The sequence below is a fragment of the Sparus aurata genome, chromosome 9 (assembly GCF_900880675.1).
Source record: "Sparus aurata chromosome 9, fSpaAur1.1, whole genome shotgun sequence".
Lineage (NCBI taxonomy): Eukaryota > Metazoa > Chordata > Actinopteri > Spariformes > Sparidae > Sparus > Sparus aurata.
The window spans coordinates 20,165,489-20,179,753 of NC_044195.1; positions in this window are offsets into that span (position 1 = coordinate 20,165,489).

The following is a 14,265-nucleotide window of genomic DNA, read 5'->3' on the forward strand; positions in this document are numbered from 1 at the left end:
CTCGCTGTAAGTCTTCTGAGAAAGCATCCAACACGTCAAGAACTTCTCACCAAACTATATATATAAAAAAGAGCACATTTAATGTGACGGGCCTCGGAGATGACTGACAACATGGACAAAGATACACATTCGTCATCGGAATAGAGAAAGGTGGAGTAGGACCGTCATCGCCTAATTAAATATCTCCCAATCTGAGTGTAATAAAAGGGCAATGAAGAAAGCATTAGCAGAAGAAAAAGGCCACAAGCTGAGGTGCAATTTAAAGATCTTCCTATTACCAAGGTGACGCAAACTGCCTTTTCTGCCATACAGTCCCTCCTCGTAAGCAGACCTTTGCAGTTCCATTGGCTTCACCTTAACAATAATGTAATTCAGTACAAGTGTTGTGAAGCTTGTGGTAGAGAGGTGTAGATTCAGCAATATCATTTAAAAGAATTAAAGTTTGGATTATATTGACGAGTGTTCATGGATAAATGTCAGAAAGACCTTTCAAAATAAAGCAGTCAAGTGCAACATCATCGACTACAAGCTTTAAAAACAGCTAATTTTAGCCTCCCTGGACAACTTTTGGTGTAGTATGACTGCACTGTTATTAACCAGCGAGTGTGAAGTGTACAGTCCGAACCAGGCGAGGTGGAGACGTGGCCGATCCAGGCCTATATTTTTCGCTGGTGGGTACATGTATCTCTAATGAACAGCCATGAGTCTCTGAAGCTAACAAGAGGGGTCATTATAGTAAGGCTATAGGGTCCAGCAATCTATTCCTGTGAAACATGCAAGCACAGGCTTGTCTGTGCCCGAGCAGAGGAGGCCAATCTCTGCTCTCCTCATTACAGGATTATGGTTCACTTCCATCACTGATCTTTAATAAGCAGAATGAGCTTGTTGTTTTGTTGTTGGTGGGGGTTTTTCTTCTTCTTCTTCCCTCCCTGAACAAACCAATTGTTGAACACCCGTGCAGCAACTCAGTGTGTTTCCCCCCCAGGTGCTCTGGTTGTCTATTTATCAGACTAAGTCCTCTCTCTCTATTGGCTCAGATAACTAGTGGACATAACCTAAGAGGAGGAGGAGGAGGAGGAGGAGGAGGGGTTGGGGTGATTTGTTATGCCAGTGGCCAGCTTCGTCCCACGGGGAGACAGCAGAGTGCAGGTTAGGATCTCCGCCACCAGCCGTCTTGTACAAACCCCCCATTGACCAGCTGAGCTTAATGCACTGCATCCCTGTGAACTGAAGAGTAGTTCATGCTGTGATTTTACTTAAAGGTTCATTTTGTAGTTTTGGGGAAGTAATTCTAAGATCTTCCCTGACTGATTTTCTTTTTAATTTTATGTCTGAAGAAACTAAAAAAACAAACTCTCTTTGCTTTTTAATGACCAAATAAACCGAATAAACAAACTGACCTTAAAGGACAACACAAGTCTCATACTGTTTTCACTTTGTTTATATTTGGCGGACCCTGCCACCTTTCTAACTTCGAACTTTCATTTTCCTCCGACAACAGCTCGTTTATTCAGTTATGGAAAAAATATATATATTTCCAAGTTTGTATTATCACCTCATTAACATTCTGAATATCAAAACCCGCATTTAAATGTCTTCTCCAAAACTACGTAATGCCCCTTTAAATACTAACGACTGCTCCTACAATCAGAAACATCCTTCAATAATCAGTGATTTTTAAAATATATATATCTATATAATTATAAAAAAACATAATTCATAAGAATCACTTCTGCTTAGCAATGCTCAGTTAAGCATAAAACAATGTGTCGGGTTATTTATTTTATTTTTTTTATTATTCTCGAGCGCTGTATCACCATTTTTTTATTGTTGTGCCAAAGAAATCTGCTTGCCACCTGGGTCTAATCTAATCAATGTGAATGACAAGGAGAGAAAAAGCCTGAAAGTGAGCACCAGCTTAGGGACTTTACCTAATGCCCAGCACTGTCACTTCAATGATATGATCACAGCACACAAAATGACAACAAAATTATAGCCAGCAAGGATATGGGGACATAGTGTGCTACTCCAGTCAGGTGAAATTGCTTTCTCCGACTATGAAATGGCTTGTCTCTTGTCGGATGGGTAAACATTTCCTTGTCAGGCCAGTAATAAGGAATGAGGCACACTGGGCTGAACTAAGAGGATAGAGCCAAGGTTATTTGGGATTCATGACAGGTAGTGGCTTATATTACAGCAGCACTAAAAATTTCATGGGAATGCATTTAAGATGGCCTTTAAGTTATTTATATGTTGTTTGCCAGACGTCACATCGCAATTTCCATCAATAAATCAAAGTGAAGGATTTCTTTCCCTTCCTCCTGGCTCTGATTAAACAAATAAACAAAGAAGAAAGACAGAAGATGACGAAGAGGAGGAAACCTGTGTTTACCTTGAGATGTTAATTAACTAGCATGACTAATCTGGTCAAGCGTGTTGGTGCTTTGTGCCATGCTAACATAACTATCACCCCCTGTGGTTTGCTGCCATCAGTGATCTGCTCTGTCACAGGGAATCAGGGTGCTCTCTGACAGAAAAGACAGCTGGAGGCCTGCCAAGGGGCGGAGTGGACAGTTGTGGCTTTTAAACCCTTATTAGTCGTCCTCCCTGGACACACCGAGACACGCGTCTCCGCAGAAGTGCACTCCTACACCTGCTCATTATTGATGGCCTTTAAGGGGTCGCCCAGGCAGACCAGACCCAAAAACCTCCAATTCTTTACCACAAAGCTCACAGCAAATTAACCTCAGGACAGGTGATCAGGATGTTCGGTGGAAAGTGGAAGTGTACGTGACGAGGCTCCTGTGCTAACAACATACCAGAGCCTGTGGAGGTGATTCCCCTCAATATTTAGACAAGGAAACAGGAGATTTCTAGCTTATTAAAAGCAAACCATTTATTTTCTCTTTCCAGTATTTACCCATTTAAACACATCCTCAAACTGTTTTTTCTTTTTTTATTATGTGGACACAGTTTTAACCTGAAACTTAGCCTTTGTTGCAGTTCGCAGAAATATGAGTTTTCTCAGATTGGTTTTCGGAACGTATCAACAGTCTCACCACAGAGCCTATTTGCAGAGATAAGGCAAGATAGTAACCACAAATACTACATTATAGTGTGAATGTGGACATTCAGCTTTCTCCACAAAGGCCTGTCAACTCTGGAACACATCACCAGCTATGATAAATGTAAAATCTCTTGCACAAAAGGTGAAGCAAACTAGAGCTGTATTCATCTTCTAGCTGACTGTTCTCTTGATAAGGGGTGTCACAATACCGCGATAACGGTTATATTCACAATAATTGTGATATTAAGTGAAATACTGACATCATTTTAGTAACACACATATGGGAATCGTCTTAATAATCCAATAAAGAGGTTCGACCTGGCTGGCTGCCTTTTTACGAGCAATCAAGGAGCTGGTGGACAATTTCAACAGTCGTGGTTACAGACCCTACAGAGCGCAAGTTATCCGCCAATAAAACACACAGCAACCAAAGTTAAAGCTAGATTTTCTGTAGATGTCGTGATAATATCATTATTGGGAATTAGTATGACCACAATTATCAAGTTGTGGCAATATCACAGACATCGTGACAGCCCTACTCATGATGTCAGGTCACAGGTGCAGCGGTATGAGATATAGACGTGGATTTAAAAGGGGCAGGGATTTAAAAATACTGACAATAACGACTAAGGACAGACAAAAATAAACCAGAGTGGGAAAAACGTAAAATATATACGCTGCAATAACTGCGATATGGCAGAAGTACATATACAGAATGACAATTGTAAACCTTCATACCATGGTATATATTGAAAACGGTGTTTGCTGCAATCCCGGGTGTGTGTGTGTGTGTGTGTGTGTGTATTGGTGTAGTGTGGTATTATGTGCATTATTTATTGTTTATTGTGCATTTTTATTGCTTTCCATGTGTATTTTGTGTTTTGACTCTATGTCACCGACCACTGAAAGCCTAACTAGGCGCCAAGTGTTGAAAATTAGCATTAGGGTACAAACTCTCAGTTTCTCGCTCTGTTCCAGAAATGTTAAGTTGCATTGTCCCTATTATGTTTAATGAAAAAAAAAAAAAGCAGATCCAGATGAATGACAGGATGACACATAAAGAGAAAAAAATCTGTAATACTTTGATACCATTTTGCTTCACAGTGCATTTATTCACGGTTGCTGTTTTGTGATCTCGCCGCATACCGCTCACATCCATCACATTTGTTTTGTTTTTTTCTACCATGAGTCAATGTGCAGTTTGTTGCTAGGTCCTGCTTCAAAAGATCATTAACTTAACGTCCCCGCAATCAAGTAAAGCACGTGCTGTTGTGAGGTATTTATATCTTTGCGTCCTTCTATTCCCATCTCGTGTTTTCTACATCACAGGACAATGACAATATGGTAATTAACACACTCCTGTATAGAAATAATAAATATATGGGCGAATGAAATATGAGCTATCCAACCCCCCCCCCCAATAAAAAAAATTAAAAAGAAAAACATGATTACAGATGAGTATGGAAAATTCACGCATAATTATAAATGTGTGAATCTTGTCTCTCGTACCAATTTCTGTAGCAAAGTAACACTTCGTGTAATAATCCTCTGGGTGCAATCCCTGAGAGTCAAACCGCCTCGTCGCCCTCTGATGTGCATCATCTGGCTTAACAAACATCGAGGATATTAATGTCAGGAATCACAAAGTTAGCAGCGGAGCTAATGTCCCTACCAAAAACTTCTTTTATCACCTGCGACTGACCCGTTATCGACTGTTTGGTTTGATGCTAGTCTCCCTTTAAAATTTAAACAGCCTGTGTGACCCGGGGAGTGCAGTTGGGGTTTGTGACCATTTTGTTATTTCTGCTGCCATGCACTGTCAGACGTGTGCAAGTGAAGAACATGGCCACTGTCCCCAGTACGCCCGAGGCATGAAAAATTCAGGCTAACTCCACTTTTTAAGCCATTTCTGATGAAAAGCGCGCAGAAATGAAACTGACTTATGCCAAATGAATATCATTGAATCGCTGTGATTGTGAGGCTGATGTTTGTAACTTTGAAATTATTTATAAAACATCAGTTCCATTTTAAGAGTGGCCGTGCCATGAAGTGTGCACTTACTCCTCTGAGAGATCCTCTGAAGGTTTCCCCGAGCACCATCAGCCTGAAGCTGAACAATAGAGAGCAGGCAGCTCCGATTCCAGCGAGCTTTGCCTCCTCTGATGCGAGCCTTGTGTTGCTTAGACAGGATGAAAATAAGCACTAATTACCCAGTCACAGCTGTGTATTGTTTAATCGATAACTAGGTTGAAATGATGATGAATAGTCCAAAAACAACAGCTCGGGGAACCTGTTAAGATTTTGCTAGTTAAAATATCTTTAATTGCATCCATGATAAACTGGTGATTGACCTGCAACAGAAGTGTACTCTTGAAAATAAAAAAACAAATGCTGCGCAGGTCCCTGAAAAAGAAACGACAAAAATCCTCCGTTCGAAGAGAAAATATTTGGGGGAGAAATAGGAGCAAGCAGGCGACTGTCGTGTTACAAGAATAATCTTCATTAAAATCACAGGCAACAACACCAGGCCAACACGCAGCTCATTGGGAATGCAGTGTGAAAAGAGAGGCCCACAGATTATCACTCTACGTAACTCATGTTTAATTTATCCAGGAGCAATATTGTCAAGAGCTCCACCAGTCCAAAGAACTAGAGACGCGGATAAAAGCTGGAATAAGACTTCGGGAAAGCCCAAAAATAACACACAGGCTTTGCGAGTAAAATGTCGCAAAATGGAGAGAGCACACACTCGAGAGTGGAAGCATTAGAGACATGCTCGGTATGTTTAGCACAGCTTCACAGCAGTGTAATATAGCTGCTTTAGGATTGTTAATATTTCAAAGGGTGACTTTCTAAAATGGAGTCGACGATAAAGCGTTCACGCAACAGACATGATACGCGACGCTTAACCTTTGGCTCTGATTTGGCACTGTTCTGCAAAAAAAAAAACCTGCACGACAGAAAATCTTATAATCCTTAAATCTGGGTAGTGATTTAATCTATCATAAACGAACGCATAGAACAGGTCATACACTGCGACGAATAAAGAACAACTTATTTCCAATTTGGTCCTCGATCCAGGAAGACACTGACACCAATAAATGATTAAGTTCAACAAACGAAACAATCTTCCATTTAAAACTACAAAATAAGAGCAGAAAAGCAAAATAATCTTACATTCGACTATATGAAGTAACCCTAAACCAATTTCTCCGTGCACTATGGTGTGCTTTTTTCCCCTCCTCCTCCTCCTCTTCCTCCTCCTCCTCCTCCTCCACCTCCTCCCCATGGCTGAGTGAAATGGAATTGCCTCTCACATTCAAAGACAGCTCTAGGAAGGTGATAATAGAGCTACTCCCTGCTGTCTGCAGGCAGGAAATAGGAAAGTGGCATATGGGGCCAGGAACCAAATAGAGAGGAAATGTGACCAGGCAAGGGAAGGAACTAAAGGAAAGGTTAATGATCAGTTCTGAATTCTACAGGGAGGACGCCCATGTTCCAAGTTGAGAGGAAAAAAGAAATGTGACATGATTTATGTCAGCGCCCGCTCGCGTTCCAGGCTGCCACAAACAAACACGTGGAGAGCGGTTTATTTGACAAACTTTGCCAACATAAAGACACACATGCCGTCATTTTTCCGCCTTAAATGAATGTTTAATCCGTACAGATGCTAATCCAAGTGCCACGGTATGTTTCAGGAGGAAAGAATACATCACACATTATTTCAGAAATACAAGACTGTATGGTAAAGAAAAAAAATCCACCTCCACCTCCTCGCTATATGTTCCAACCGTTGCCTTTACAGCTGCCCGACATGCTCCTCCTTGGCCTGCAGCATCTCCAAAAGCCTCGAAGAACTGATCCACTCCTTTAAAATGACCGGGATGCTACGCTGCTACACTGGGACTAAATTAAGACATTGGACGCAGCACAATGATGAGAAAATAAGGCGGAAAAAAAGAAAGATCATACGACGGCTAAAAGCGAGTGTGAGTAAAAACATGAGGATATGTGCCGTGAGTGCATTACAGTGGGTGTGTTATCATTAGGGGCCACGTAGGCTACATTAGCAGGGAGCGAATTTGCTTTTCAAATTTTCACCCTGTTACCACGCCTTGGTTGAAAGAGTTTGTGCCCTTTTACCACGAAGCCGGATTCTCACCCTTTAACCGTCAGTAACGTCTGCCCTAAAGAAGGAATCAATTTTGAGGCAATTTGCACTTGGTTTGAGCTGCTACCGAGCTTCTGATAACATTCATTGTAAGCTGTCTTTTTAATTATCCGAGGGAGTTTGTGGAACCGACGAAAGACTAAAATGACAACTGATTGAAACTGTGGACTCGTGGACTTCACGCATAATGTGGAATTTAATTCTTTAGTTACAAGTTTGTTAAACTAGCGCGCGGACGGAAAGACACGTGCATACATCCAGATCAGATTAGACATAAATGGTCACTGTCTAAACACTGGATTCATATGTTAAGCTGTTGCAGCAAACAGCTGGACATTAGAGACAAAGCAACATCACACAGGTTGGCCTCTTCCAGATCTGACAGCTAGATCATTTGAAGCTGACAAGATAACACTTAAATGCAAAGGTGACATGACAGTGTCTTCAGAGCCAGATGGATCAATACTCCGCTTGGCTCGTCAGGATCTGAGCAGTGGTTCTGCAGCCATGAGGGTTGTTTTTTTTTTTTTTTTTTTGTTTTTTTTTAACACTGCCGTTTTGAAAATAGGCTATCACTGTCTGGCACAATGTCTGGTACGTTATCAATGAGCAGATTTCCTTTCTTATGCTGCTACTGAAATATCGATACATTCAATTTAACAAAACAGCTCAGGAGTCCAGAGGAGATTCAGAACCTTTAACTTATTTTTATTTTTCACATTTTATGGACTAAGTGTGTTCACATGCACATTACCATCCCGGTCATAAGCAGGCATGTGTGTGTGTGTGTGTGTGTGTGTGTGTGTGTGTGTGTAAGCAGCTTTTCCTTGTTTCATAAACCTAGATAACACAGTAACACATTACAATAAGGTACACAAAAATGTGTGTAGATACAAGGGAGTGAGTCAGAAAATCAATCAGAAATGACTTGATAGTGAATGAAACCTTGATGAATATATCCTAAATAATCCTAATCATTTCCTAATGATTAAGTTATTAGCATTTCACGATTATACTCCCCTTTATTTTACATGTACTACACAGTATTAATGTACCTGAGGATGCACAAAAAGATTAACTAATGATTAATTAGTTACTAGTACTACTCTGTACTAATATTTAATTTCACATGAAGGTGAACAAAAAAAGTAACTAATGATTAAGTAATTAGTAGTTGTGCCGCTCAGCTGCTGGTTAAGGAACAGTAGTTAGCATGTCAGTCAATAGATATCGATGAACTAATCATTACCTCATGATTCATTAATATATCTCACAGTCTGTTCTGTTGTAACTCATCATCTACTACATAGTCCTCAAATCACAGTTATTCAGGAAACACTCATAAATGTTTCAGTAACTTTAAATTCATTCCTGATTCTTAGTGACTACTGACATTTTTTCGTAAAGTGGTACTGATAAGATTTTACCAACCTTTACCTACCTGCTCTGCTATAAATTAGAATACTCAACTTAACTGGCATGTTAACAACTCATCCAAATTCTGAATCATCTCACACAGGCTGTGACAGCGAGAAACCAGGACAGACCTGCAGGCAGACGATCTGAAACCTAAATTATGTTATCATCATGTTAACAGGGATATGAATCACAAGGTTTTTCACGTTCTGTGTGAACGCCATGACCTGAACATGATCAAAGACAGGATAAGGCTCTAAACTAGCATATATATATATATATATATATATATATATATATATATATATATATGTATATATATATATATATACATAAACACTGATTAGCACAATAAGCTAACTCTACAGTTTGAGTTTTAGGAATGTTCTGCAAGGTGTGATGAGAACTGGTGCAGCCATAAAAAAGATAAATATCCAGGTATAAAGGCTTTATGCAAGCAGGTTTAATCACATTTTTACACTAATTGGTAGACATGAATATGAGACTAAAATGATCAATGATCCTTCAACTCATAGTCGCAGTCAAAAGGCGCTCGAAGAAGCCCACTTCTCCAAAACGTCCCCCAGTGAGACAGCCAAGAAGTCCCGTAGATCAGTTAGAAAAACTCGGCAACTTGCCTTGGTGGCCATCCAGGCTGCACCGACTGGCACTATCTCTATTTTTTTCCCCCCACATCTCCTGTCCACATCTATATACACTTAAATAAAAAATCAAATTCTATCTTTCAAATATTCAACAGTCCCTTTTCCCTGGGAGAGGTAAGGAGTATTGTTGAATAATGCAGCCAGACAGGGATCTCCCTGAGCTGGTCTCTACAGGCATCACTGAGTAGGTCTGATCCCACTTGAGTAGCATCTATCATGGTGACATCATCATTCACACAAGCAGATATGATAAGACGGTAGTACACTACTCTACTACTTGAGCCAACTCCAAAGCAGGCAGTGGTGTTACTCATTTAAACCAATCTACTGGCCATCTGTTGATGCTAAAACCATGGTCTGACTGCCATTTCTAAATCAAACACCATCAGCATGCCTTTATTGCTTTTCTGCTGAAGGCTAACATGTTTTCGAGAAGAAAAAAAAAATTGGTAGCTCGCGAGACACTCGCATATTCTCTTTTTACCTTGTGTGATTCTGGTGGGTGTGTAAACGTAAAAAACCACAGGGACAAGCAGCTAAGGACGAAGAAAACAACATCTACATGCGGCAGCAGCAGGTCTCTGCCTTGCAGATTAGGGCACTGGGAGCACTTTGCAGGGTGTTGTCACAGGTATGACGAGGGAGAATTGTGCTCGCTATCCCCAGGTTACACAAGGTGTGAACAAAATATGCAGCCAATTTGTTTTGTGCAAAATTAGAGGAGGGGAAAAAACATTAAAGGAATATGCTTTGTGTATTGTCTCCCATTTGCTTCCTGTTTACTATGTGCACTTCGGTGGGTGGAGGGGGGGTTGGTTCTGTTTTTTTTCAATGCTTTAACAATCTCTTGACTCAATTATAACAAATGTTCTCAGAGGTATATCTGAGCACGTATGTTCTGGTTCAAACGGTTATTTAAACTGGACCGCGAGTGACATCAAATCAACAACTAGCTAAACACCAGACACAGCATCAGAAAGAACCACATCCAATCCAACGAGCTCAATCAAATCACAAGGACAAAGAGAGAGTGTGAGCATTGGCACAGGAATTACTGATCTTGGGGGAATTGGCAAGACCAACAGCAAGCAAGTGTATTACATATGGCGTGCCATTTTCACAGCTTCCACAAAGAGAACACAAAAAGTGTTACATCTCACTATCTAAGACTAATAAACAACAACCCAGATATGCTGAATCTGTTTAGTGCTGCAACAAAGACTTGAGGTAAATGGACGATTTCAGCTCATATCTGAGCCTCGAGCACGGCGAGATGACGAGTGGCGCAGCCTGAGCCGAGCGAAGACGGTAAATGAAGCCGTCCTCCCACTAATTCTATGAGGTGTCAGTCAAGAAACTGGCCTGCCAGGATGACTTTCAGCTCTAATCAAGCCAGATGGTTTCTTAACACTGAATACATGAATTGATTTGTATGTGGCGTCTCCTAACGAGGTTCATATTCTTCTACGCATGACACGAAGGTGGTCAGCGCGAGAAAACAAGGGAGCTGTGATCCGCTTACTCAGACGAGGCGCGTCGCAGTTCTCCTCGTCGCAGTCCTCCCCAGTCTTGTTGCAAACGCGAATGTGACTAACGTCTTTGTGGTGTTTGTATCTGTTAAGTTGACAAAGTGTTAGGACAAGGCCTCTGTTGTCATAATTGTACACAGCTCGCACCTCGAGTGTTAGCTTCTGCGTCCTAACCCACTACACTTTAATACTATCATTAGATGGATCACCGCACTCTCCCTATGGTGTGAACTGCTATCAATTGTGCAGTCATCTTTCAATTATTGTATATTGTTAAAGTACCTGCTAATGAATTGTGAAAGTACTGTGTTACAGTGTGATTGTACTGGGCAATAACCAGCTACCGTACACTTGGGCGCCTTTTTCAATTAGATCTGGGTGCCGTTTTTTTTTTTTTTTCTGCCTTTCTTTTTTTTTTCAGTCATTAAGCACATTTGGTGTAAGAATGTCCACCTTACACTTAGCCAAAGGTGTTTCTGCAGTTGTTGTTAGCCAGCAGCATCTCAGGCCCCCATGCAAAGCCACTGCTGCATGTAAGAGGACTCCGAGGACGACACAGTAGTACCCACTGTGATTTTCACAGGGGATTTTGATATTCACACCTGCACTAGGTGTTGTTTGGGAGTCTGATAAGCATGTGTGAAACCAGAGGGTTGACTAGAATTGAGAACCTTATTTGAGGGAGGCAGATCCTCTTCAAATATATCTATCGAGGACACTGTTGTTTTGTATTTTTCGCGTGCAACAATGAGAGGAGACAAAGCAAATCAAGCACGGTGTATCTTAGCTACCAGCCATGTGTCTAATTGAAGCTGCACATGGCCATATGGGCATGTGCGAAAAATAGAATGTCCAACAACTACATAAGGATTCAGGCAGCACGTGGAAAAATAAAATATTTCCAACACCGTTGCCAGTCTGGTCGTCAGCGGCTAAGCGGATCACCGAGTAAAGGATCTATCTGTAATAATCCAGACAAAATTTTCTACTACATTTATCAAGCAAGTGTATAAGGAAAAATAATTTTCAGTGCATGGAGAAAATCACAGACCTTATCATTACAGGATCAGAGGCTGAAAAACAAAGTGCATGAGAGTCGCTCCTCCTCTCTCTACATTGGTGATGTTCAGAGGCAGCCTGTTATTGGAGGTGTTAATTGGCAAATTCAGTACAAGTCAAGAGCATGTTCCCTGTCGTCCTCGCCCAGCAAGGCTAGGTCATTAAACTGAGAATGGATTCTTTCATGCTGCCTTAACCCTCGAATTGCAAGTTACCATTCCGCAAACATCCCCATGCTCCATCCCACCCCCATGTGTCAAGAGGAAAAAACAACCTACACTGATTTAACGGCGACAATAAAATAACGGGAGGATGACATCTTGAGAGCCAGACTTTTTCGGGCGTACAATTATTTCAAATTGGCAGTCAAATGTCTTCAAAAAAGTTTACAAATGTCTAACACTCCAACCCTGCACAAGCAAAAAAAAATTTTAAAAAGTGGTCTTTGCTCGCGTTGACTGAACAATGCGATCTAAAGAACAATGGCATCATCTGGCTCCACCGATCGGTGCATTTGTGTCCTGTGTATTGAAACGAGCCTGAAATGTGAGCCTCCTCTGGGGTTCCGGGTGCGATCTCACCACTGCCTCTGTCATCACTTGCTGTGACTGCCAAATCTCTGCTCCAGAAATCAGGGCTCTCAGACCAGCACTGAAGCACACACACACACAATGGAGAAAGAGGCTTGTTCTGAGACTCTGTGCGAGGCAACGCTGGCTTCAACACATTTAATCGAACACAAAAGTCAGCTCCACCACTTCTGCACAGAGAGCACGAGGAGCCCAACGCATGGCAAGACAACTGTGAGGTGATACTCGCAGCTCGCGACGCCATGAGAGTTGGCAGTCTCTCATGCCAACGGTGACCAGTGCATAGACAGTTGAATATGCTTCCCTCCTAAGTTGTTAATTATCGAAATGACATCGATGTGAAGAGGGCATTCTAGCCAGGTGACCTTAATCCACTTGCTATCTCTTTTGTTTCCGTTTGATTAAACCCTATAACAATCTCTCTTTCCCCCCCCACTTGTGTTATATCTTCTTGGCAGTGGCATGATCTGATAAACATTGTTTAAATATTTAGAAGAGTAATTGTTGAAAATAATGACTTAATGGAGCGATGCCTCATCTGTCAGTTGCCTACCACAGTTACAATCCATCTACTAGCCAATAAAGAAAAATTGTATGTTTGCTTTACAGTATTTAGGATATTAATATAACTATTATACTTTTACTTTATTTGCACACTATAATCTGATTTAATGTGTTACAACAGCTCTGTCTTAGCTGTGTTGTAATGGTCGAGCAAACTTGTTAAAGTACAAAAAAATGGTTTGTGTTGGGAGGCTGAGGACGAAAGGTAAGTTTTTTTTCATCCTTTTTGTGTAGAGACATAAGGTTATTTGGTAGTGCCACCTCTGTATTTCGTCTGTTATTCTCTGTCAGTTCTTTTTTAGGTAAGTTTTTTTATTTAGTTTTCAGAGGTCTAGTTTTGCTAGGTTGATTTTTGTTTGTTTGGCAAGCCTGCCTCATCCAATGCCCCCAAATGCTGCATGTATGTCTTAAAGTATCGTGTTCAGCAGAAAAATAAATCACTTTTATTTTCACTTCTACTTTGACTCCTTCAGTCTCTTCGGTTGCCGTATTATTTTTCCTTGTTTCACAGTATTTTCACAAAGGAGATGTCAGACCACACCTTTATGATGCTTATTATGTTTTAATTTCACAATCACTGATAAATGGTAAGTTGATGTTAATTAAACTTGAGTAAATAGTTATATCACTTCAAAAACACTGTATAAACTTTGCCGATGTACAAAGTTATTCTTTATTGTAAAGTTCCAACTGATGTTTATGATACTTGTAAATTGTAATTGATGTTGACGAAGCGCTGCGACTGCTTAATAAATGGTTTGTAAAGCATTTTATTGTACATTAAGAGTGAAACAACTGTCGACTAATGTTTACTTGACTATACATTTACCATTTATCAACGATGGTTGTTATAAAGTGTTACCAAAATGTGTGATGAACTCGTGTCTGAGTTTATAATTGAGGTCATCGTTAAAGGTGATGTTACACTGGACTACAATATATTTGTCCTCCCTATTTACATACATAAGGGGGTCAGAATGATAGAAACACCTCTGAATATAATGTAGTCTAGTACAACAACATTGCTTACTATGACCTTGATGCTAAAACATATTATTTAACCAACACCTCGACAACAGTGTAAAATAAACTGACAAACTGAAAGTTATAGGCATTATAAAAGTAGTCTATGAAGCAGAACAGCTGTATTAGAATGCATTATACTGTACATGTGTATCTTATAAAGAAGCCACCTAGTGAATGT